The sequence below is a fragment of the Zophobas morio genome, unplaced genomic scaffold (assembly GCF_036711695.1).
Source record: "Zophobas morio isolate AGI-343-1 ecotype UQ-CSIRO unplaced genomic scaffold, CSIRO_AGI_Zmor_V1 ptg000011l, whole genome shotgun sequence".
Taxonomy (NCBI): Eukaryota; Metazoa; Arthropoda; class Insecta; order Coleoptera; family Tenebrionidae; genus Zophobas; species Zophobas morio.
Window position 1 is genome coordinate 19,451,426 of NW_026972116.1, and position 24,699 is coordinate 19,476,124.

The following is a 24,699-nucleotide window of genomic DNA, read 5'->3' on the forward strand; positions in this document are numbered from 1 at the left end:
TAGTATTACACTGCACGTGTTGGAACTGACATACGTGTTCTTACTGAAATGTTGATGGCGACGTGTTCTAATAAGAAAACTCACTATCAACATAACCTTACCTGACCTAATCTGACCGTTCACCCAATTTCCTCGCTCTCGCGCAAGACGAAATATGAACAAGACGTCATTAGAGTGTATCTTTGTGTGTTAATGCGTTCGAATCAAAGGTAGTAAGCAGAGTATGATGGATGATACACTAATGAATTCAGAAAAACAAGCTTAACAAGAATCCCAAAAAATAGAATCTATCATATGGTTATAAAGATTCAAAGAAACGGTATTTGTTGTATCAAACTTTTTTTCAACCCTTCGAAAAAATTTCAATAAAATTTATTTTCGGATAAATTTAAAGGAATTTGGTGTTTTGTTGCGGGATGAATCTGAAAAAAACTTTTGAGCTTGCTTAGTTGAAAAAGTCTTGAGTGTTTGGGTACCCACGGTGTATTATTTTGGGAGCCCATGAAGATTTTTTTTGTAAATTATTTAAAAGAATTTTGGGGAACTTTGGTGCTCTATTTTTGGAAAAATCTGAACTGACCTGTTTTTAAGTTAATTTTGGGACTTTTGAAAAATTTAAAACAATCTGGAGGTTCTAGGTATTCCTGTTTGGAAAGAATTTGAAAGTGCTTTGGAGCTTGTAGTGTATTTTCTTATAATGGTTTAATTAAATTTCTATGAGGATACGTCATTTCTAAAATCAGTCTTATCTTAACAGTGCTAGCCCCGCCCACCCACCCTCTCTTTTCTTAGAGGGTATATCATTTTCCAAAATAGGTCTTATTTTAGCAGCTACTAGCCCCACCCACCCACCCTCTCTTTTCTTAGAGAGTATGTCATTTGCCAAAATCAGTTTTATCTTAGCAGGTACTAGCCCCGCCCACCCGCCCTCTATTTTCTTAGAAAATATATGATTTACCAAAATCAGTCTTAACAACTACTAGCTCCACCCACCCGCCCTCTCTTGTCTTAGAGGGTATATATATCTTTTGCCAAAATGAATCTTATTTTAACGGCTACTTGCCCCGCCCACCCACCCTCTCTTTTCTTAGAGGGTATTTAATCTGCCACAATCAGTCTTATCTTAGCAGGTATGCAGTATTGTATATACAGATTGATCAAAGAAAATATAATAAGTTATCTAAGAAAATACATGATGAAATTGTTTAAAATTCATAGGAAAACACTAGCATTGATGTAAAGATTACAGAAAATTTAACAAAAATCATCTCATCCAACAAATTGATGACGTCATCTGAAAACTTTTCCGAAATAATAGCCCTTCGAATGAATTTTTTTGTGGTTCAATGATACCCTCTTATTTTTACTTTACTTATAGAAAATAGATAATAATTTCCTTCGAAAAACTTTAGTAAATGCTTCTAGTTTAACTAGAAAAAAATAAATAAATAAATAAACAGAATAAGCCAAATATTTGGAAAAAACTCCATAGAATTATCCAAATCTGTATTGTTTTCAAATTCTTACACCAACTAGTTTCTTGGTTTTAATGTCAACATACTTTTTTTAAGAATAGCAAATTTTACGTCACTTAAAAGTGCATTTCTTTCAAAGGCATTTAATCCTTTTACTTTTGCCGAAAAAACAAGTGTCAAGCAAAATAAATCGATAAATTCCAAAAATCGACATCGAAATAACGAACTCCTTTCAGTTTACAACAAGTGGTCAAAGAGCTCGCCAATTATTTCGTAACACGAATGAAGCTTTATTACGTCCTTAAATTCTAGGACCCAGTAATGTTTTCATGAATATTTATATTTACTGTTCAAGATTCAGGGTCCGTGAGAAGAACTATGTAAACTCTAGATTACTTATTCTGCTAAAAATTCAGAAGGTGTAAATACACCATATAAAGAATTATCTTCATTAATAAATTAGAACCAAGTATCATATTTTTCCTTTGATGATATACTTTATTCACACAAGCGTATGACACACTTTGCTCCCTCACGATAAAGATTAATATTTCATGAATGAAAAGACTCTTCTTTATAAGTTATCTCCTTATGCTTATACTTTTTGCGAGTTTGTGTATTTTAATTTTTAAATAGTAAACACCACTCTGAAATTTGGAAAATGCGGCATGTAAGAAAAAATATTCCTATCATTTGATCAAAATACAATCTCTGTTTTCACAAATCCCTAAAAATATCGTCAGTAAACATCCTTGAAGACCCTGAAAAAATAATGTAGAAAGCTCGGGCACAAATTTCACTGCAAAGTTCTTCATAATCACAGCGACCCCGAGTTCGACAACAAGCTTAATTTTGTGTAGAGAACTTTCGCCAAGACATCATCCACGATACGCTAATAAAAGAAAAAAAAAATACATACTGGCCATTTTCTAGACGTGATCAACAGGCGATCCTTGCACGTCCGCCGAGGTAACAGTCACGTAGCACTGCAGGGGCCGATCCTCCGGTTCGGGTCGTCTCCCCGGCAGGTAGTACACCAAGCATGTGACCCCCACCAGGAACAAGAAGAACACGAACACGATGTCGAACATGATGAGGGAGTTCCACGTGAGCAGTCGCATCACAGGCGGTGTCGTCGGCCAATAAAGGCATCAACGCACAACATTACCAACCGCCACCCTTTCGGTGAATGCAATAAATGAACCGTACACATCCACGTCACCAGTTTTATTTAATTTCCGATTTTATCTTCGCAAGTGCGTCTCCTCTACGAAACCACTACAAACACGGCCGTAAATGAGCCGGCAAAAATTGATAAGCCGTCGTACCATCAGAAAAGTATAAATTTTGCCCTTGATACTTTCTCAACTGCTGGGGTAAACAGCAAAATTGGGGTGATAAATCGGGGCATAATTCTGAGAAAATGTAATTAACCCGGACCAACCCTTTTCTCTGAGACGGGTTCCGAAGTTGGAGGCAGTTATTTCCGTGCGAGGACCCCCTTATGTAAATAATTACTTTTATATAATATTTGATGTTTTGTAATGCAAACTTTGATACGGCGCGTCTAAACTCCGCGTCCTAACTCCATCTAGAATTCTTCGCTATTCTTGCACGGTACAAGGTAAATTTAATATTTAACGATTCGAGCGAAACTTTTAATAACTTATGTAAATTTTGGATTTTATTAGCTGTGTTTCCTCGAGAGATGATTTCGTGATGGAATAAAAGAGAAATGTTTGAGGGGATGCGTTTTTCGTTTTTTGTTTTACCCGAATTTCATATTTTTCATCCACCGAACCAATATTTTCAATTAATTATTATAGTTCTAAAAAACGTGAACATAAATTTACATTAAAATGTGTTCATAGTATTATAACAAAATTTTCATCTCACCACAAAATAATACACATAAAGGCTGCTGCCACGCTGAAATGGACAAAACATAGCGCCCAACGACCCTCCATAAGAATCAATGGGGAAACAAAGGCCTCCGGCGACCTCAAAAAAAGAAACTAACAGCTGCTCTATTTTAATGACATTAAAAAAACAATAAAAATGTTTGTGTTCACCTTTTTATTGTCGTAAAATTAAGGAAGTATTGTAATCAAGTCCATCGACCGATTCTTTGTGTTTTTTCGACCTTTTATGACCCTTAGAGTACGTCTGCCTGTCTGTCTGTCTGTATGTCTGTCGTCTGTCCGGATTTTTATTAGACTGATAATCTCCGAAACAACTGGAGCGATTGTTGTTTTTTTGTATGTATAAATATTGGGACTATCATCTGATTCTAAATGGTAAAACACCAACCAAAAATTGGCCAATCAACCCCCTAACAATTTAATGACGTTATCTCCAAAATTTATTTTTATTTTAGCCTGTACTAGCCCCGCCCACCCGCCCTCTATTTTTTAAGAGGGTATAACATTTGCCAAAATCAGTCTTATTTTAGCTTGTTATTGTTATTAATTTTATTCGATAGGTTTTAATTTTTTAAACTCATTTAGACTTGTGCTCGAGCAGCATGTACTAGCCCCGCCCACCCGCCCTTTATTTTCCTGGAGCTTATATCATTTGCCAAAATCATTTTTATTTTAGCAAGTACTAGTAGAGTATGAATTAGTGTTGAGTTTTCACTGTACACATTAAAATCTTTGAAAAAAAAATTGTATAACAACATTTTGCATTTTAACTTTGGAACCGTAAAATCGAAGGCTCCGAAATCTGGCAAACGTTTTAAAGGTTATCGTAAGCATGGTAAATACCTCATCAAAATTTATTTCTTTATCGCCTTCCAAAAAACTGACGACGTCATCTCAAAATTTTGAGAGATAAATTCTCTCTGAAATGTACAAAATATTATGATTCATACACAGGGTAACCCAAAAAAAATAATGAATGAGGCATGTACTAATTAGAACAAAAACGACTCACTCGATTGACCAGAAAATTTGCAAATACAGTGTTATTATTATTAGTATTACGCTCCATCTATCCAAGTTGATATATGTACTTGTAAAAATGTTGATGACGTTATGTCAAAATTTTGTAATTTATTTTTTAACTAATATAATAAATAATGAGGGTTATCATAAAAAAAAATAAAATTTGCCAAATCAAATCTTATAACTTTTCGAAAACCCTGGATTTATTTACCTTCAATGTTTCGTTTTTTTCATTTTCTATCATTTTTCAAGTTTTCAGTGCTTCGGTTTCATAATATTTCGTTCTTTTAACTTTAATTTTTTCAATTTTTCAATTTCTCCACGCCCAAATTTTTGGTTTTTCGTTTTTAATTTTTCGATTTTTCAATTTTTCCTTTCCTCAATTTTTCAAGTTCTCGATTTTTATTTTTTATTATCCCGATTTTTTAATTTTCATTTTTGCAATTTTATAAAATCATTTTTCGTTTTTTCACTTTGTTAATTTTTTCAGTATTCCTATTTTAAAATTTTCGGTTTTTTCATTTTCCAATTTTTAAATTTTTCAGTAGCAATTTTTAGATTTCAGATTATCCGATTTTCCGATTTCCCGATTTCTTTTAATTTTCAATATTTCGATTTTACAATAAATATGTATTTTATTTTTTCGATTTTGCACTTTTTCGATTTTTAAGTTTTTCAATTTTTATCATTCGATTCCATTTTTGATTTTTTATTTTTACGATTTTCCAATTTTCCATATTTTTTGATCCGAAAAAAAACCGAAAAACTGAAAAAATGAGGAACTGGAAAATCAAAAAAGTGAAAACTAATATTTCAGTTTTTGATTTTTCAATTCCTCGATTTTCCAATTTTTAAATTTATCAATTTTGCAACTTTTGAATTTCCAAATAAGTAGTATCCGATTTTCCGATTTCTTTAATTTTCAATATTTCGATTTTACAGTAAATATGTATTTCGTTTTTTCGAATTTGCACTTTTTCGATCAGTTTTCAATTTCTAGTTTCATCAATTTTTCAAGTTCTTAATTTCTAATTTTTACATTTTTCAAAGTTTTCATTTTGTACTTTTTCGTTTTTTCATTTTTGATTTTTTAATTTTACGATTTTGCAAATTTCCATTTTTTTTATTCAAAAAAAAATCGAAAAATTAAAAATTAAAAAACTAAAAATCCTAAAAAAACCGAAAAACTGAAAAAATGAGAAACTGCAAATTCGAAAAAATTAAAACTAATATTTCAATCTTTGACTTTTCAACTCTTGGATTTTCCAATTTTTAAATTTTTAAATTTTTCAATTTTGCAATTTTTGAATTTCCAAAAATATCCGATTTTCCGATTTCTTTAATTTTCAATATTTCTATTTCACAGTAAATATGTATTTCGTTTTTTCGATCTTTTCGATAATTTTTCAATTTTTCGTTTCTTCAATTTTTGAAGTTCTTGATTTCTAATTTTTAGAGTTTTCGAAGTTTTCATTTTGTACTTTTTCGTTTTTTCATCTTTGATTTTTTAATTTTACGACTTTGTAATTTTCCATTTTTTTTATCCGAAAAGTTGATTAAAAAAATTGAAATTTTCAAAAATTGGAAAACCAAAAATGCGAAAAAAATTGAAAAATTGGGAAACTGAAAAAACGAGAAACTGCAAAATCGGAAAAGTGAAAATCGATAAATTTCATATCAAAGAACTGAAGAAACGAAAAATTGAAACATGGAAAAACTAAATATCCAAAAACTTAAAAATCGGAAAAAATTAATGAATCGAAAAGTTAGAAACAACGAAAAACAACTCGTATTGAAAAACTTTAAAAGTAGAAAAACTGTATCACTAAAAAATCGAGAAATTGAATGATATTAAAAACGACAATTAAAAGTCGAAAAACTGAAAAATCGAATAAAAAAAATTTAAACCCAAAAATTGAAAAATGCAAAAATTCTAAAATCGAAAAATTGAAAAAGTGTTTTTTTTAAATTATGTATAATTATTATTGTATATTTAAAACGAAAACTAGAATAACTGCACATCAAAAATCGAAGAAACGAAAAATTGAAAAAATAACAAACTGGAAAATCCACAATACAAAAAACGAAAAAAATTAAAAATTTGAAAGTTGAAAAATTGCAAAATAGAAAACCGGAGAATTGCAAAACGGAAAATTACTAAATCTAAAAATTAAATAGCCAAAAGTTGGAAACCTGACAAATTTAAAAAGGAAAACTCGAAGAGTTGCGTATCGTATAATTGAAGAAAACAAACGAAAAACTGAAAAATTGCAAATTCAAAAATTGAAGAAACGGAAAATTGAAAAAAAAATGAGACAGAAAGACCAAAAAATTACAAAATCGGAACATTGAGAAATCCAAAAATTATAAAAATAAAGAAAATAAGAAACCTAAATCAAAAATTGCAAATCAAACATTCCAAGAAATGGAATATTAAAAATCAAAAAATTGAAAAACCAGAAATTGAAAACTCGAAAAATTTTAAATCGAAAAATGACAAAATATAAAAATTAAAGAAACAAAAAAAAAATTAAAAACCGAAACGAGAAATGGAAACATTAAAAATTGGAAACTCGTGAACTGAAAAATTTAAACTTCAAAACTCGAAAAATTTCAAATAGAAAAACTGATCACACAATAACAAATAAATTTGAAGAATTTATACATTCAAGACAAAAAAGCTGCAGGAATTTTTTACGCCACAGGTTTTTGCCTTATAGAGGTTATCTGAAAACAAAAATCGCAAGATTTTTTACAAATTTTCAAAGAAGCAATATTTGCGGGGAAGTTTGTAATAAAATAGCCATAAAATATAACACTAATTTTACCACCGTATTTTATTTAATTAATCCTTCTTATTTCAAGATCATTACACTAATTTTGAAAATAACGTAAAACAAAGAAGCAGCCATTTTTCATATTCAAAGTTCGTTTGTTCACCCCTCGACAACTAGTAACGCCACCTCAAAATTTTACAAGAAAATTTGAACATTAATCTAGAAAATACAAAACCGTTTGCTTATAAATCTTGAAAATGTTTTACTTTATTAACTTGGTGGGTCGCCAAGCAAAATTTGTTTGTCTAACCCCTCCAAAACTTAGATGACGTCACTTGAAAAGTTGCGAAGTCCTATCTAAAATGTGTAAAGCAACAACATTTTTCGATTCACCTGCTGGATTACTTTTATATTACTTAATTTTTTCGAAATTATCTTGCATTAAAAGCTTCATGTGCCCGAATGTGAATTATTAAAATACTAAACTCTGACCGTTTTTAAAGTCTTTGAAGCGAAAATTTCGAAATTCTTCAGATATTTAACGAACGTAATGTGAGAACACAGAGTAACTCGTCCTAAGATAACACAGCTTTTTTTTTCTGCTGCCGTCTCCCATCCAAATTCGTTCAACTTAGCATTTGTCTTTCTGGAAGTCGCTGCTCGAGTTATCTTCTGGCACCTTTTTTCCTATTTCTACATAATGTATGAGAAACAACGCACCTTCAATACAATTTCAAATAATTGTGGCATACTGTACTGGTGTACACCATTCAAGAAAATTTATTCTACATTACTATGCAAAATATGCCGTTGCCCAAACTATTTAAACTGGTGGTTTTAATATCCGTTGTAACGGGCGATGAAAGGACGAGATTAAAACTGAAACTTGAAACGATTTATAATTTATGAAATAGAGTTTCGGATCGATTAAAGACAAAATTCCAGGCAAATTAAATTAACCACGATGACAAAAACCTCATCGGCTTTCAATCAACATAAAACAGCTGAAACGTAGAATAAAGAACAGTTTTTATGTAACGGAATTAAATATTAATTCAACCAAATACACAAAAAGGAATTAATAAATAAAAGTTAATAATTTTCGAAGTCGCAAAAAATGGCAAACATTGAACGTTCTGTAATACGCATTCGATCACTAAACGTCAACGACGGATTTCATCAATGCAAAACGACTTTTTCTGTCCACATGTTTACAAACCGTACATTCAGAGTGGGTTTTAAAAAACACGGACATGTTAATCCTCGATATTTTTAATTAAAACGGGATACCCTTTCTGATACGAAAGATGTAGGATCAGCCTCGACCATTATCCATCCATGTAAGCTCACCCTTTAACACGATAACCTCACATTCGGGAGGGATGATTTTGTTGTTAAACTCCGAGTAAAGTTAGGAATTTATTCATACAACACAAGCAAACAACTTCCTCTTATGTACCCACGTAAAATATAACGTTATCACACAAGTCTGATGATGTTTTTTTCCGCGAAATCTTCCACAATAAGAGGTTCCATGGTGTAACGGTTAGCACTCTGGACTTTGAATCCAGCGATCCGAGTTCAAATCTCGGTGGAACCTATGTTTTGGTTAAATTGTTGAACAAGAAAAAAAATATTTCATAAATTTTTTCAAGCAAATTCTAGGCACGTTACAATATTTTGGTCTCCTTTATAATACGGTGAGTCAAGCATTAAAGCAGGCACGTTGTAAGGGTGCGGATAATATTAGCATTTTATAACTTGGATGCATAATGAGGTGCCGGAATAGACTATACCACACGTACATACCACCCACCACAAATGTTATATGAAGGAATTTATTACCCCCATTTTATGTGTAAATTGTATCTAGCAGGATTCAATACATTTGCACCAGTTTTTATACAACACAACTCAAAAAACTTTTAATCGTTTAATTAACCATGACGTCACAGATTTTCTGCAATTATAATTAATATTGTAGAACTGCATTTTTATTATGTTTAAAAATACGTTTCCTCCGATACATTTTTTCCAGAATTTCAATGTTTGTACTAAAAAAAACCGTAAAACATTATTTCTTCAACAAGAGGGGGAAACGTGTTTTCCTGTGATCACAGCGGGATCGACGCGAATGAGGAAAAGACACTTGGCTTTTTCCAATGCAAAAAATTCTTTGAAACGTAGGTAAAAATATATTTGGTTGTTATTTAATTTTTTTTATTGGCTAGGCCTCTGTCATTTATGACATCAAGGATACGATCAATTTTCGTTACAATATTCTCATATTTCTCAGTCGGTATTTTACTGTTGCCGGAGATGAGGTGAATGAAAAAAAAGACCCTAAACGAACGCAAAAAAATCTTTTCAAACCCAGTTGCCTAACCCAGTTTCTCAATTGTTGGTATTAAGTTTAGTTTCGCTCTTTCAGTTTCAAAAACCACGATGAAACGAAGTTAATACTGGAGTTTTTATGTGTTGTTTCGGATGGTGTGGTTTCTTTTTTAGCGCAATTGTTGTGCTAAAATTGTTTTTCTAAAACAACAATTAAGAAGTGAAATGTTTTAACGGTGTTGAAATGAGTATTTCAGGAGCATGCGGTTTCCTAAATGTTGGAAAATAGACCACAAGTTTTCAGCAGATTGGGAGCGACACAGCGGCTTAGAAAATTTTAGCGATATAATGAACGCATACATTTAATGATAATAAAAATAATAATAAATAATAGTAATGTTTGACATATTCCCCAGCCTCGTTTCTTTTATTTTCAAAACTTATAGGTCTGTAATTCGTCAGTGCTACTTTGACATTAATTAAGTAAATATTTCCCCTGAAGTACAAAGAAGGAAATCTAGTTTCCTACAGAGATCATAAATTTTGTTTATTGGCTTTTTAATTTATTCGTCAGTAATACAAAACTACACGATTAACTATGCAGCGACTATATACAAAATAACTCCGACTTTGACTAGATTCTACTTCTCCCGTTGTCTGGACTTGACTCGTTAAACCCATACATTCCTCTGGATGGTTCGCGAATGCCGCTTCGAGGTTTTTCTGGACCCCGCAATCGAGACTTCCAGTAACCCGCTCCAGACTGGTCTTTATGCGAACGCCGCCCGCCGTCACGGATGATGCGTCACCCATCATCGCCTCACATACTAGAAAACCAAAAGGCGTCGTACCGGGATGGCGTATGGGTTTATTTTGTAACAATATGATGCGCACAATGGCAGAACAAATTAAAATTCAGAGTTAAAAAAACAAGACAATTGCAGAAGAATACAGGGATGAAATCCGAGACTTGAGAGGAAAATAAAAAATGAAGTGACAAAAATACAAAAATGAAGAAAGTTATAGTGGAGATGGATAGGCGAGTAAATATTTAAAAAATGAAAAACGAAAAAATAACATTCAAGAATGGTATCGACAATTTTATGGCTAAAATACTAAATGTCGAGGTAGGAGTTATAAGTGGCATAAAACTAAAAGAAAACAAATTATGGTAAAACTAACAAGTCAATCAGACTAAAATATAGTGAGGACGAACAAGAGCAAGCTAAAAATGCAAGAACAAATCCGGAATGGAGTAAAAAAAGAAACAAATAGGGGGAAAACAGTTAAAATGGGGTAACGGATACATACAAAGAAATAATGGAAATGGGACAAAGGAAAAAAAAACCTGATCAGGCGAGGAAAATAAGAAGAAATATTTTGTTTTTGCAATGTTTTTTAAGAATCTCGGGAACCCCTTTTGATTTGTTTTTGAAGTAGTTTGAAAGAATCTCGGGAATCTCTTGTGTTTTGTTTTTGAAGTAGTTTGAAAGAATCTCAGGGATCCTCTGAGGGGTTTGTTTTTGAAGTCATGCGGAAGAATCTAGGGGCCCTTCGAAAGAATCTTAAGGACCCCTTTTGTTTTTGAAGTACTTAGTTTGAAAGAACACTGGCGATCCCTTTCTTGTTTTTGAAGTAATTTGAAGCAATGTCGGGGACCCCTTGTGGTTTGTTTTTCATGAAGTTGGAAATAAACTCGAAGCAGGGGGGGAGACTTAATTTGAAAGAATCTTGGGTTTTCTTTGTGAAATAGTTTGAAGAAATCTCGGGGAATCCTTGTCTTTTGTTTTTAAAGTACATAGTTTGAAAGAATCTTGGGGACTTGTTGAGTTTTGTTTTTCAAGTAGTTTGAAAGAATCTTGGGCATTCCTTCTCTTGTTATTGAAGTAATTTGAAAATATCTCGGAAACCCGTTGTGTTTTGTTTTTGGAGTAGTTTGAAAGAATCTTGGAGCTCCCTTTCTGGTTTCTGAAGTAATTTAAAAGAATCACGGGGACTCCTTGTGTTTCGTTTTTCAAGTAGTTTAAAGAATTTCAGGGATCCCTTATCTTGTTATTGAAGTAATTTGACAGCATCTCGTATCCTTTTCTTGTTTTTGAAGCAATTTCAAATAATCTCGGGGACCACTGCTGTCTATTTTTGAAGTAGTTTGAAAGTATCTTGGGATCCCTTGTGCCTGATTTTTAAAGTAATTTGAAAGAATCTCGGAGATCCCGTGTGTTTTGTTTTTGAAGTAGTTTGAAAGAATCTCAAGGACCCCTTGGGTTTTATTTTAGAAACGTCTGAAAGAATCTTGAGATACTTTTCTTATTTCTGAAGTGGACCCCTTCTATCTGTTTTTGAAATAGTTCGAAAGTATTTCGAGGATTCCTTGTATTTTGTTTTTGCAGTAGTTTAAAACAATTTCAAGGACCCTTTGTGTCGGTATTTGAAGTGGTCTCTCAGAGGCCCCTTTTGTTTTTAGAGTAGTTTGAAAGAATCTTGGGTATTCCTTTCTTGTTTATGAAGTAATTTGAAAAAATCTCGGGGACCCCTTCTGTTAATTTTTCAAGTAGTTTAAAGAATTTCAGGGATCCCTTATTATTATTGAAGTAATTTGACAGAATCTCGTATCCTTTTCTTGTTTTTGAAGCAATTTCAAATAATCTCGGGGACCACTTCTGTCTATTTTTGAAGTAGTTTGAAAGCATCTTGGAATCCCTTGTGCCTGATTTTTAAAGTAATTTGAAAGAATCTCGGAGATCGCGTGTGTTCTGTTTTTAGGCAGTTTGAAAGAATCTCAGGGACCCCTTGGGTTTTATTTTAGAAACGTCTGGAAGAATCTTGAGATACTTTTCTTATTTCTGAAGTGTTCCCCTTCTATCTGTTTTTGAAACAGTTCGAAAGTATTTCGAGGATCCCTTGTACTTTGTTTCTGCAGTAGTTTAAAACAATTTCGAGAACCCTTTGCGTCGATATTTGAAGTAGTGTCTCAGAGGTCCCTTTTATTTTTAGAGTAGTTTGAAAGAATCTTGGGGATTCCTTTCTTGTTTATGAAGTAATTTGAAAAAATCTCGAGGACCCCTTCTGTTCATTTTTCTCATTTTTCAAGTAGTTCGAAAAAATCTCCGGTACACCTTGGGTTTTGTTTCTGAAACAGTTTGAAGGCACCTCGGGGACCCCTGGGTCTGGTTTTTGAAGTAATTTGAAAGAATACTGGCGATCCCTTTCTTGTTTTTGAAGTAATTTGAAACAATCTCGGGGCATCCTGAGGAGGTTTTGTTTATGAAGTAGTTTGAAAGAATCTCAGGGCTCCTTTCGTTTTGTTTTCAGAGTAGTCTGAAAGAATCTTGAGATTCTTTACTTAGTTCTGAAGTGGACCCCTTCTGTATGTTTCTGTTCGAAAGCATTTCGAGGATCGCTTGTATTTTGTTTTTGCAGTAATTTACAACAATTTCAGGGACCTCTTGTGTCGGTATTTGAAGTAGCTTGAAAGCGTCTCAGAGGCCCCTTTCGTTTTGTTTTCAGAGTAGTTTGAAAGAATCTTGCGGATTCCTTTCTTGTTTCTGAAGTAATTTGAAAAAATCTCGGAAACTCCTTTTGTTTCGTTTTTCAAGTAGTTTGAAAGAATCTCGAAGATCACTAAGAGGCTTGTTTTTGAGGTAATTTGAAAGAATCTCGGGGACCCCTTGCGTCTAGTGTTTAACAATACTGGCGATCCCTTTCTTGTTTTTGAAGTCATTTGAAACAATCTCGGGGACCCCTTTTGGTTTATTTTTCAAGTAGTTTGAAAGAATCTCGGGACATCCTGAGGGGGTTTGTTTGGGCAATAATTTGAAAGAACCTCAGGGGCCCCTTCAGTTTTGTTTTTGAAGTAGTTTGAAAGAATCTTAGGACCCGTTTTGTTTTGTTTTTAGAGTAGTCTCAAAGAATCTTGGGATTCTTTTCTTACTTCTGAATTAGACCCCTTCTGTTTGTTTTTGAAATAGTTAGAAAACATTTCGAGGACCCTTTGTATTTAGTGTTTGCAGTAGTTTAAAACAATTTCGGGGACCTCTTGCGTCGGTATTTGAAGTAGCTTGAAAGCGTCTCAGAGGCCCCTTTTGTTTTGTTTTTAGAGTAGTTTGAAAGAATCTTGAGGTTTCTTTTCTTGCTTCTGAAGTAATTTGAAAAAATCTCAGGGATCCCTTCTGTTTCGTTTTTCAAATAGTTTGAAATAATCTCGGGGATCTCTTGTATTTTGTTTTTGAAGTAGTTTGAAAGAATCTCTGGGATTCCTTAAGGGGCTTATTTTTTATGTAATTTGAAAGAATCTCGGGGACACTTTGGGTTTTGTTTTAAAAGCAGTTTGAAGAATCTCGGAGGCCACTTGCGCCTCGTTTATGAAGTAGTTTGAAAGAATACTGGCGATCCCTTTCTTGTTTTTGAAGTAATTTGAAACAATCTCGGAGATTCCTTCTGGTTTATTTTTCAAAAAGTTTGAAAGAATCTCGGGGCATCCTGAGGGGGTTTGTTTATGAACTAATTTGAAAGAATCTCGGGGATCCCTTTTGTTTCGTTTTCAGAGTAGTTTGAAAAAATCTTGGAATTCTTTTCTTATTTCTGAAGTGGACCCCTTCTGTCTGTTGCTGAAGTAGTTCGAAAGCATTTAGAGGATCCTTGGATTTTGTTTTTGCAGTGCTTTAAAACAATTTCGGGGACTCCTTGTGTCGGTATTTGAAGTAGCTTGAAAGCGTCTCAGAGGTCATATTTCTTTTATTTTTAGAGTAGTTTGAAAGAATCTTGAGGTTTCCTTTCTTGTTTTTGAAGTAGTTTGAAAGAATCTCGGAGATCCCCTATAAGGGGCTTGTTTCTGAAATAATTTGAAAGAATCTCGGGGACACCTTGGGTTTTATTTCTGAAGCAGTGTCTGGTTTTTGAAGTAGTTTGAAAGAATAGTGGCGATCCCTTTTGGTTTATTTTTCAAGTAGTTTGAAATAATCTCGGGCATCCTGAGGCTTTTTTTTTTGTGAAATAATTTGAAAGAATCTCGGAGATCCCTTGTTTTGTTTCTGAAATAGTTTGAAAAAATTTGGAGTAAATAATTTAAAATAATCTTGGGGACCACTTGTGTTTCATTTTTGAAGTAGTTTGAAGGAATTTCAGGGATTCCTTGTTTGTTTTTGAAATAATTTGAAACAATCTCGTGGATCCCTTTTGTCGTCTGATTTTTGAAGTAGTTTGAAGGAATTTTTTGTGATCACAGGCGAATGGAACCTATTGAACAAATTTATAAAAAATGTGCACGGCCACAGAGGACAAAATGCAGATTGTTTTTTTTTCCCTTAGTTGAAACAGGAAATCCCATGGAATAGAAAATGAAGAAATAAGAAATATAAATATAGTTGTATAAGGCTAAGGAACAATATAGAAAGACCTATAGAAAGAAGAGGACAGAAAACTTATGGACAACTATGAGAGATAAAGTTCACCACGCAGCAGAATATTTTAAAGAAGCAAGTACAAACAAAAACAAGTGTTTGATAAGGTATGCGAAAAAAAAAAGTAGAATATAGTTGGAAGACCATTAAGACTGAAAATGTTAAACGAATCCAAAGAAACAAGAACAACAAAAGAAAAGTGCCAAAAAAAATCAAAAGAAAAGGTAACTTTGGTACTATGGAGAATGTAATGAAAGTAATTAAAGAAAGCTGTAAGAACAAAGAAATAATAAAACGGTACAGGGGATTGCAAAAAGATTATACAAGACAAAAAATACTGGAAATGTGGAAAAAACGCTTCGCGGAACTATTGAATGGAGCAGAAAATCAACATGATGCGTGCGAAGAGGGTGAGCAAAATATACAAGAATTGTAAATGAAACAGAAGAAAACCCTCCAACGTTAACTGATTTTGAAGAGATTATAAAACTGAACAATAACAAAAAGCAGCTTCGGAACATTTGGCATTAAAAATATATTTAAATATTTTCTAGAAGTAAAGTCAATTAGATTTCTAGACGTCCAATTTCCATAATCTGAAATTTTACACAAAACTGCCTTGTAGTTATGTTTGTCAAATCAAGCTGCTCTGTAATGAAACAAACAAAATCCACAAGAGGATCTAATTTTGCAATTACGGACGTCTGAAAGCAACGTCTATATGTCGTTCAAAGATGAAATTCTGCAACCTTTGAAAGTTAAGATCTATTTATAGGATGTAACGGAAGACTGTAAAAGACTTGTTTTATAGATATTACATTTCAGTGTACAAAGAGAGGAAAATAAGACAATAAAATATACACCTAAAACGAGCGACAGCCTCGCTGCACTTCCACGTTGCATTATCTTTGATGTACTTAAAACCACCCACGCCCGTCTCGAGTTTCCCGTATGTACCGCCATCAAAAATTAATTTCTTCTCCTTTGTGTAAACCTCAAACACCTCACGTGTTTCGACTCCGCTAAATAATCAAACTTTACTTCACTACACTAATCGCCCTACTTAACCTACCAGAAACAAAGCCGTCATTCATACGGATTACACTAACCCCCCGAAAACATAACAGAAAAGAAACTATAAAGAAATTTAAATTTTTCGTGAATTATGTAAAACGCGTCCTGAGACAATAAAATGTCATTCCATTAGCACAAGGATTTGCTACATGATACCTTAGTCCGACACATTTCCGACATAAGGAAAATGTCGCCTCTACCTGTTTAAATATGTATGGAATGCCGGAGATAAGCAGGTGAAAAAATGGAAATCACATCTCCGCCTGATTATATCACGAGGTTTCCGTGCCCGCCCTCATAACATGTCAATCTAGTTTTTGCGAGTGTCAGAAATACACAATTTATTACAGCGGGTTATTTTGTATGGGTGCAGTTATGAAATCTTCTTGATAAATGTTTTCGAACCCTACTCAAACCTATGCGCACGCCGGATTGATCAAACTTTCCAAGTTATTTGGCCTTTTTCAACAAAGCACGAAAATGAAAATTACCCACGCCTGACGAACTTTTTTGCCATTATGCTTTAAATATGAAGCCAACACTCGCCGTGGCTTGGAGCGCTCAAAATTGGAATGTTTGTTTCAAGTAACGAACGACAGGACAAACTTCTACCTTCAAGAATTAGATAAATCAAATATTTAAGGGAAGTTGATTTTAGTGCACATAGCGATATTTTGTATATGTAACTCGATAACGGTTATATGATCTACCCTGGAGAATGTAACGGTAACAATTTGTCGTCGGGAAATTGCATTAATAAATCGATAAGCGCAATCGGTATAGGGTATTATGCTCTAATATGGCGTGTAGTTTCATTATCTCTTCGCAACTGATACTCGAAAATGAATATCAAACCATCTACACGATATTCTGTGCACCAGTTTTAGCACTTTAGCAAAGTCATTTCTAAAGTTCCGAGAGGCGCTATTCCCTGATGGTGAGTTACTCAAAATATCGGTCAAGGTTGAACTGATCTTCAGATCCCTATTTCGTACTTTGCGGAAATAAGTTTTGCTACATTTTGCTTTATTATTAAAGAAATTGGTCCAAAGTTACTTCGACAGAACTTCCCATCGCCCTTAAAGTACAGTCCAACGAATTCCGCTTCTTTGAAAAAATATCAAAAATGTTTGTTTTCTGATAACAGGGTCTCTAGAATATATGGAAACGGTTAAATATCTTGAGAACCAGTTGTACAAATCAATTGAAATTAGATATAGGAGTACAAGAAGTTGTGCGTCACACTCGTACCACTGATACATTTCTTGTGCAGTTTTTCGAAATCACTAAGTGTTGTTAAATAGGTGATAAATTGTAAACAGCACATTGGGGTTTCTCGAGAACCCAACTAGACAAACAAAGCCATAAAAATTCCTCGATTCTTTTCGGTAAACGGATGAACCTGCGTCAATAGCACCCCCCAATCCATCCGCCACGGGAACGCAAATTTCAATTATTATACTTTATCATTATTAAATATCGCCGGGCGCATTTTCTATTTTCAAGAAAATAAGGGGACTTATTCTTAATTTGATAAATAAACTACTATTATACCATGCATTATATTTTTACAACAATTTGGATGGTTAGGGAAAAACTCAAAGCGGATTCGTAAACCACGCGTATAAGAGTATATTCAATTTAAGTTAGATCAAATAAACATAGAATTTTTTGAAATGGTGTTATCAAATTGTTGGCGGGGATGATTAGCAAAATTTTGGTTAAAATTTAACCATCTACATGATACTTCTAATATATGTACAAAATTTGACAACGATCGGTCCAGCAATTTCGAAGTTTAATAAAAATGAATACAAATAGACAGACAGACGGAAACGGGAGACTAATTTTTCGTACTGTAGGGGTCAAGAAACGTCGAGAAAATATAACAGTGACCATTCGTCCGATGGACTCGATAACTATATTTCCTTAGCTTACGCTCCACAAGTAAAAAGAAATACTATACGTACGTTTTCATTGCTAAACAACACATCAATTTTTCTTCATTTCTGTTAACGTTACTTTTTATACCGGGTGTCTGGAAACTAGCGGATTAACTCTTCAGTGGATTATGTACGGGGTATGTTATTTGCTAAAACAGATTTATTTTAGCAGGTACTAACCCCGCCCACCCGCCCTATATTTTCTTAGAGTGATCTCATTTGCCAAAATCGGTTTTTGCAGGTACTAGTACCGCCCACGCACCCTCTCTTTTCTTAGAGGGTATTTCATTTGCCAAAATGAGTTTAAGCTTAGCAGCTACTAGCTAGGATAAGACTGATTTTGGCAAATAACATACTCTCTAAGAAAAGAGAGGGTGGGTGGGCGGGGCTAGTACCTGTTAGGATAAGACTGATTTGGCTAATGAGATCCCTCTAAGAAAATAGAGGGTGGGAGGGCGGGGTTAGTACCTGCTAATCTAAGATCGATTTTGGTAAATGACATACTCTCTAAGAAAAGAGAGGGTGGGCGGAACTAGTTCCGGCCAAGATAAGAGTGATTTTGGCAAATGACAAATCTACTAAGAATAGAGAGGGTGGGTGGGCGGGGCTACCACCTGCTAGGATAAGACTGATTCGGCAAATAATTTCCTTCTAAGAAAGATTTACAACGGGCGCTAACGTTGCCGTTGTAAGATAAATACGCAGCGAAGGTATCCGTCGTTTATATCATCCGTTGACGTTACCGTTTCCTTATACAAATTTTCCATTTTAAACATGTTTTAAGTTTCATGTTCTGAAAAGAAGTCTACACATATTAAAACCAAAAGCCAAAACCTATGCCCGCCCACCCGCCCTATCTCAATTGTTATGATTTTTTTTATTCGCCGTAAACCAAGCTTAACTGCAAAATACTTATTTCTTTACATATAGTTTTCTTTGAGCAATACCATCATGACGAACATGTTTCACATGGTAATTTTTGTAGAAAAATACGGATTTTGCAACTAAGCTCCGCCCCCCTTGACTAACGACGAATAAAGAAAAGCGTCACAATTGAGATAGGGTGGGTGGGTGGGGTTCAATTTTACCTTATTTTTCTTAATATACATAGCCTTCTTTTCACAACAAGAAATTTAAAACATGGTTGATGGTACATTTTTGCAAGGAAATATGGATTTTGCAATTATGGGGCGGAGCCTAATTGCTAAATCGATATTTGCTTATACAAAGTTTCTATATTAAAGGCGTTTTAAGTTTCATGTTGGGAAAAGGAGTCTACACGATTTTGATCAAATGACATTCTCTAAGAAAATAGAGGACGGGCGGCTGGGGCTAGTACCTGCTAAGATAAGACTGATTTTTGCAAATGACGTATCCTCTAAGAAATTTAAATAATTTATTATAAGAAAAGACACTAGAGGCTCCAAATTACTCTCAAATTCTTTCCAATCAGGAACACCTAGAACCTCAAGATTGTTTAAAAAAAAAAAAACGGGGTCCCAAAGTTAACGCAAAAACAGGTCAAATCAGAATTTTCCAAAAATTGAACACCAAAGTCCGCCAAATTGTTTTGAACAATTTACAAAAAAAAAACTCCATAAGCTCCCAAAATAATACACCATGGGTACCCAAGAGTCTCCCGAATTAAAAAAAAACACTGCGGCATCAAGGCTTTTTCAAATTCATAAAAATAAAACGCTAAAAGCTCAAAAGATTTTTTCAAGTTCATCCAGCAACAAAACACCAGATTCCTTTAAATTTATGGGAAAATAAAACACCAGGGGACCTAAAATTAACTGCATACCCAATTTTTGCTGATTTGTACCTTTCCTTTATAGTATCAGGCAAACATTGTTGTCAAATGTAATTAACATATTATAAAAGCACCACAACCATATCTTTGTACATTCTAACTGAAATGATTAAAAATTGGTCGAAAAGTGTGACGACAGAACTTCCCTCGCTCCTAAAGTATAGTGAAACATATCTAGCATCTAGTGTTTATTTATCTTAATACATCGAAACAATGTCACGTAGAAGTTAGTGTGATTTGAATTAATTCACAGTCGAACAAAATTATCTGAATATTATAATTCTTATTTTATTATTATTATAAAGGCGAATTTTTCACATTTTCGAGGAAATGGGGTGACTTAATTTGACCAATAAGAAATTGGTAATGAAGTCATCAACATCATAATACTAGTCACATAACAAAAAAAAAGTAGTCGCAGCGTATTACCAATGCAAGAAAAAAAATTGGTCTAAAGAGTTTAGACAGTACTTCCCTCGCTGTCGGAAACTTGACGACTGCATGCCTATTGTGTTTTTTTTTCTCATTACATTTTTGTAGTGGGAATTTAAAAAAAAATTGCGATGACGTCATCAACATTTTTGCAAGCACACGTATATCAGTTGGGATAGATGTAGTGTAATACTAAGAATAAAATTATTATATTCTCAAATTTTCGGGAAAATGAATTGGGTCGTTTTGAATATTGATTTGTAATAATCAATAAAATAACGAAACAATTTACTCACGTATACGTATCAGAGGCAACTGAAAATCGGGTATGTATAAACATTCTTAATTTAAGATGACAGGCGTAACAGCATACGTGAGAGTCAAACAGAAAAACTGTAAACAAAACGACCATCGGTTTTATTGCTTCGACTTCCGCTTATTATATAAAACATTGGGTTTTATTTTAATTCTTGACGGTGAAATTCACAATTGGTTGATTATAAACATGTCTATTTCACATTCGCGGAACCAAATGAACGCATAAAACAAATGCAGGTCTGTAATGTTAAAGTCGATGTAAATGAGCGTGCTACCCTTATGTTTCAACCGAGTTTTTCCTTTAACAAATTTTGTGTCTACCAAATTGGGTTGGTTGGGGTGTAATACTAATACTAAGTGTTGCTTTTAATTTAATCAATAAAATAAATTGACTTCATTAATTTTTTTGACCCACCTCTTAAGAAAATCTAAAAAATATGAATGGAATGATAAATCACAAGTACAAACTCATCATATTTTTTGCATTTTAGATAGGATTTATTCAGCAAAATTTAAGGGTGACGTCATCAATTTTTTTAGGAGGGATGAACAAATACATTTTGAACAAAAGTTTACCATGCTTATAATAACTTTAAAATATTCCCAAGATTTCAAAGCATTCGGTTTTGTAATTCCTGATTAAATCGATGAAATAAATTCACGCCTTCATTAATTTTTTTGAGTCACCCTGCATATGAAAATCCAAAAATATGAATGGAATGATAAATCACAAGTACAGACTCATCATATTTTGTACATTTTAGATACGATTTATTCGGCAAACTTTTGAGCTGACGTCATCAGTTTTTGGAGGGGATAAGCAAATATATTTTGACTAAACATTTATTATGCTCTTTATAACCTTAAAACATCTGCAAGATGTCAGAGCATTCCGTTTTGTAGTTCCTGATTAAATCAATAAAATATATTTACGCATTCATTAATTTTTTTGAGTCACTCTGTATATGCAAATCCAAAAAATATGAATGGAGTGATAAATGACAAGTACAGGCTCATCATATTTTGTACATTTTAGATATGATTTATTCGGCAAACTTTCGAGCTGACGTCATCAAGTTTTTGGAGGGGATAAGCAAATATATTTTGACTAAACATTTATTATGCTCTTTATGACCTTAAAACATCTGCAAGATTTCAGAGCATTCGGTTTTGTAGTTCCTGATTAAATCAATAAAATATATTTACGCATTCATTAATTTTTTTGAGTCACCCTGTATATGCAAATCCAAAAAATATGAATGGAGTGATAGATCACAAGTACAGACTCATCATATTTTGTACATTTTAGATATGATTTATCCCACAAACTTTTGAGCTGACGTCATCAAGTTTTTGGAGGGGATAAGCAAATATTTTTTGACTAAAGATTTATGATGCTCTTTATAGCCTTAAAACATCTGCAACATTTCAAAGCATTCTGGTTAGCAGATTAAAAATTAAATTTCAAAATGTTGTTTTATAATTTTGATTTTTTTCCAAAAATCTGGACGTTTCGGGTGAAAAGTCGATTCAGAGTTGTAAACTACATGTGTAGGACTATGTTATTTTATACAATTGAAAACCCATTTACTATGTACAATTTTGAAGTGACGTCATCGCATTAGTGGTGGGGATGATTAGACAAATTTTGGTTAGCGTTTTACCATCTACATGATATTCTTAATATAAGTACAAAATTTCACAACAATCGGTCGAGTACTTTCGGAGATTATCTGTCTAATAAAAATCCGGGGGCAGACGGACAGACGGACAGACGGACGGACAGACGGACAGACGGACAGACAGACGGAAATGGGAGACCTATTTCTTCGTCTTCTAGGGGTCATGAAAGATCGAGAAAACGTAAAAGTAGAGAGTCGGCCGACGGACTCGATTACAATACTTCCTTTGCTTACGCTCGGGAAGTAAAAAGTGAACGGCCAAGTTCGGCATAGAACCACTACCACAATGTCGCGTATTGAAACTTGGAATTATTTTTGCGAAAATTTGAACGTTTAGCGAAAAAACTGAAAACGGATTCGTACACTACAAGTATAGGAGTGTATTTTTATATAACATTAAAATTATTTTAAGACACGATTCAATGAAATGACGTCATCAAATTGTTGGGGGGGATGATTACCCAAATTTTGGGTAGTATTTAACCATCTAGATGATATTTCTAATATACATACAAAATTTGATAACAAACGGTCCAGCAGTTTCGGAGATCACTTGTCTAATAAAAATGGATACAGACACCAGACAGACAGACAGACAGGCCCGATTACTATACTTCCTTAGCTTACGCTCGGGAAGTAGAAATGGTCATGGGCGAGGTACATATTAATTAAAATTTTAATTACTAATTATTCTGATAATAAATGTGTTGTTTAGTTGTTAACGTGGCAAAAGAACCAATTTTAAAATCATTATAGCTCCACCAAAATGTGAGAAAGAAATTTTTACCATTTTTCCCAGACTCACCCGGTATCAAATTTTCAGATTTTCTGCCTAACACTTTTCTTCGGGGTACCAGCTATCTCAGAACGCAAACAATGCATGAACGTGTCAATTTAAAATGGTCTAAAAATTGGTCAAGATTATAATTTGTTTTATTAAAACTGCAGACAAGACATGCATATGAGATCCCCTGGACTCAAGTTCAAAATTCAAGTTCCCATATTTTTAAAATGCAACTCCTGAAAACGCGACGATGTTCTCCGTGTTCATATTTAAGACAGGAGGAAAGACAGTGACCACTGTAACAACTTGCTGGCGCCCTAAAGAATATCAAAATAATTCACGCCACTCTGGAAGCGCTAAACTAACCAAAGCAAACCACATATTTACAACACAACAAAATTTAGAAGCGGTGATGATTTAACAATTTGGAAAAACAAAAACCCTGCCGACAGCGTTGAATGCAATAAAGGGAAATAAAAATTGATCAAATTTGTACTGATGTTTCGTTTTCAAAGCAGTTCGAAAAACGAAAATTTCCGTCGGCCAGTGAACTCTTCTTTGTGAACAGGGTCTGAATATGAAGTCAACACGCGCCATGACTTGAAGCACTCGAAATTATGATGTTTGTTCCGAAGCAATAAAACGGAATGACAACATTCTCTGTTATACGATAAAACAATCCAAATGAACCATTTGAAATATGAAAAGGGCTGTTGTCGAATGCAAAGTTCGTTTGAATATGATCAAAAGAACACTGGCGGCGCGGGGAAAAGAGTAATAAGATCATTGTTGACAAACGTTCGTGATATCCGAGGGTAACAGATCAAATATTTAAGCGTGCCTTTCGAAGGCGTTATTGCAAAAGATTTGGCGAATGTTTTAACCCAGAAATGGCGGCATTTTCAATCGAGCTTTGAATGCCGGGGAAAATGAATGACGCCAAAGCGGACGCGACGTGGATATTCTATATTGCTCGCATTATCGACATATCACGCTTAAACGTGGGATGTGATACTTTAACCCAATTACCCTGAAAGGAAATATACGATACCGTTGGAAACAATCTGACGTATCTTTCGATCATAACATAAATCAAGAATGAACGCCAAAAATACCACACCTCGATCCTCGGTGTCGCTCCAGGATTCGCGATAGGGTCAGAATTTATGATACGACCGCCAGACTACCTAATTATGTGCGGCGAAAAATCTATTTGTTGAGACGAATAAAAGAAATAAGCGCCCATCAACGCAATAATGTATAGTCAGACGTGGTCTTGCAACCGAGGTGGGAGCAGCAAGTGGAAAATTCAACACGCTCTAGAAAACAGAAGGTTTTAAATTACCAAATAGATGTCTGGCGTAGACAGAAGCTCGATCCTCCGCAGCGTTGCAAAAAAAATCTTTATGAAAATTAAACGTAAGATTAGCGCGTCAAGTGCTCCCGACATTTATACACATTACCCGAATTCCGGGGGAAAACTATTTTATGGCTGTAGTGGAAATTCCTGGCCGGCTTGTGCAAACTCAACGCCGGCGATTTTTATTGTGTGGCAGTCGCTCGATACATTGAAAATTAGATGCCTTAAAAAGAAAATCCACGACATTTAGACAACAGCAGAATATTTGCATAAATCGACCTTTGTTAGCTTTAGCAACCGACTGTGCTGCTGGCACGTTCCGCCTTGCAAGGACAATGAAGGGATGAGTTCGAGTCATAAATT

The 24,699-nt window shown here is 33.9% G+C and overlaps 1 protein-coding gene and 1 non-coding gene across 3 annotated transcripts in view; one reads left to right on the plus strand and one right to left on the minus strand.

Annotated features, from left to right (window-relative positions):
- Nucleotides 1-24,699, minus strand: part of LOC135127121 (FERM and PDZ domain-containing protein 2-like) — a 238,274-nt gene that overhangs the window by 122,258 nt on the left and 91,317 nt on the right. Inside the window, exon 2 of one of the 2 annotated variants that reach the window (XM_064053456.1) lies at nucleotides 2,395-2,753. The exons of the other annotated variant lie outside the window; for it this stretch is intronic. The gene's annotated coding sequence lies outside the window, so the exon portion shown is untranslated. The remainder of the gene's footprint in view (nucleotides 1-2,394; nucleotides 2,754-24,699) is intronic. 2 annotated transcript variants of the gene reach the window in all.
- On the plus strand, nucleotides 8,726-8,797 carry Trnaq-uug (transfer RNA glutamine (anticodon UUG)). Its single transcript has one exon. It is a non-coding gene; the product is annotated as a tRNA-Gln (tRNA).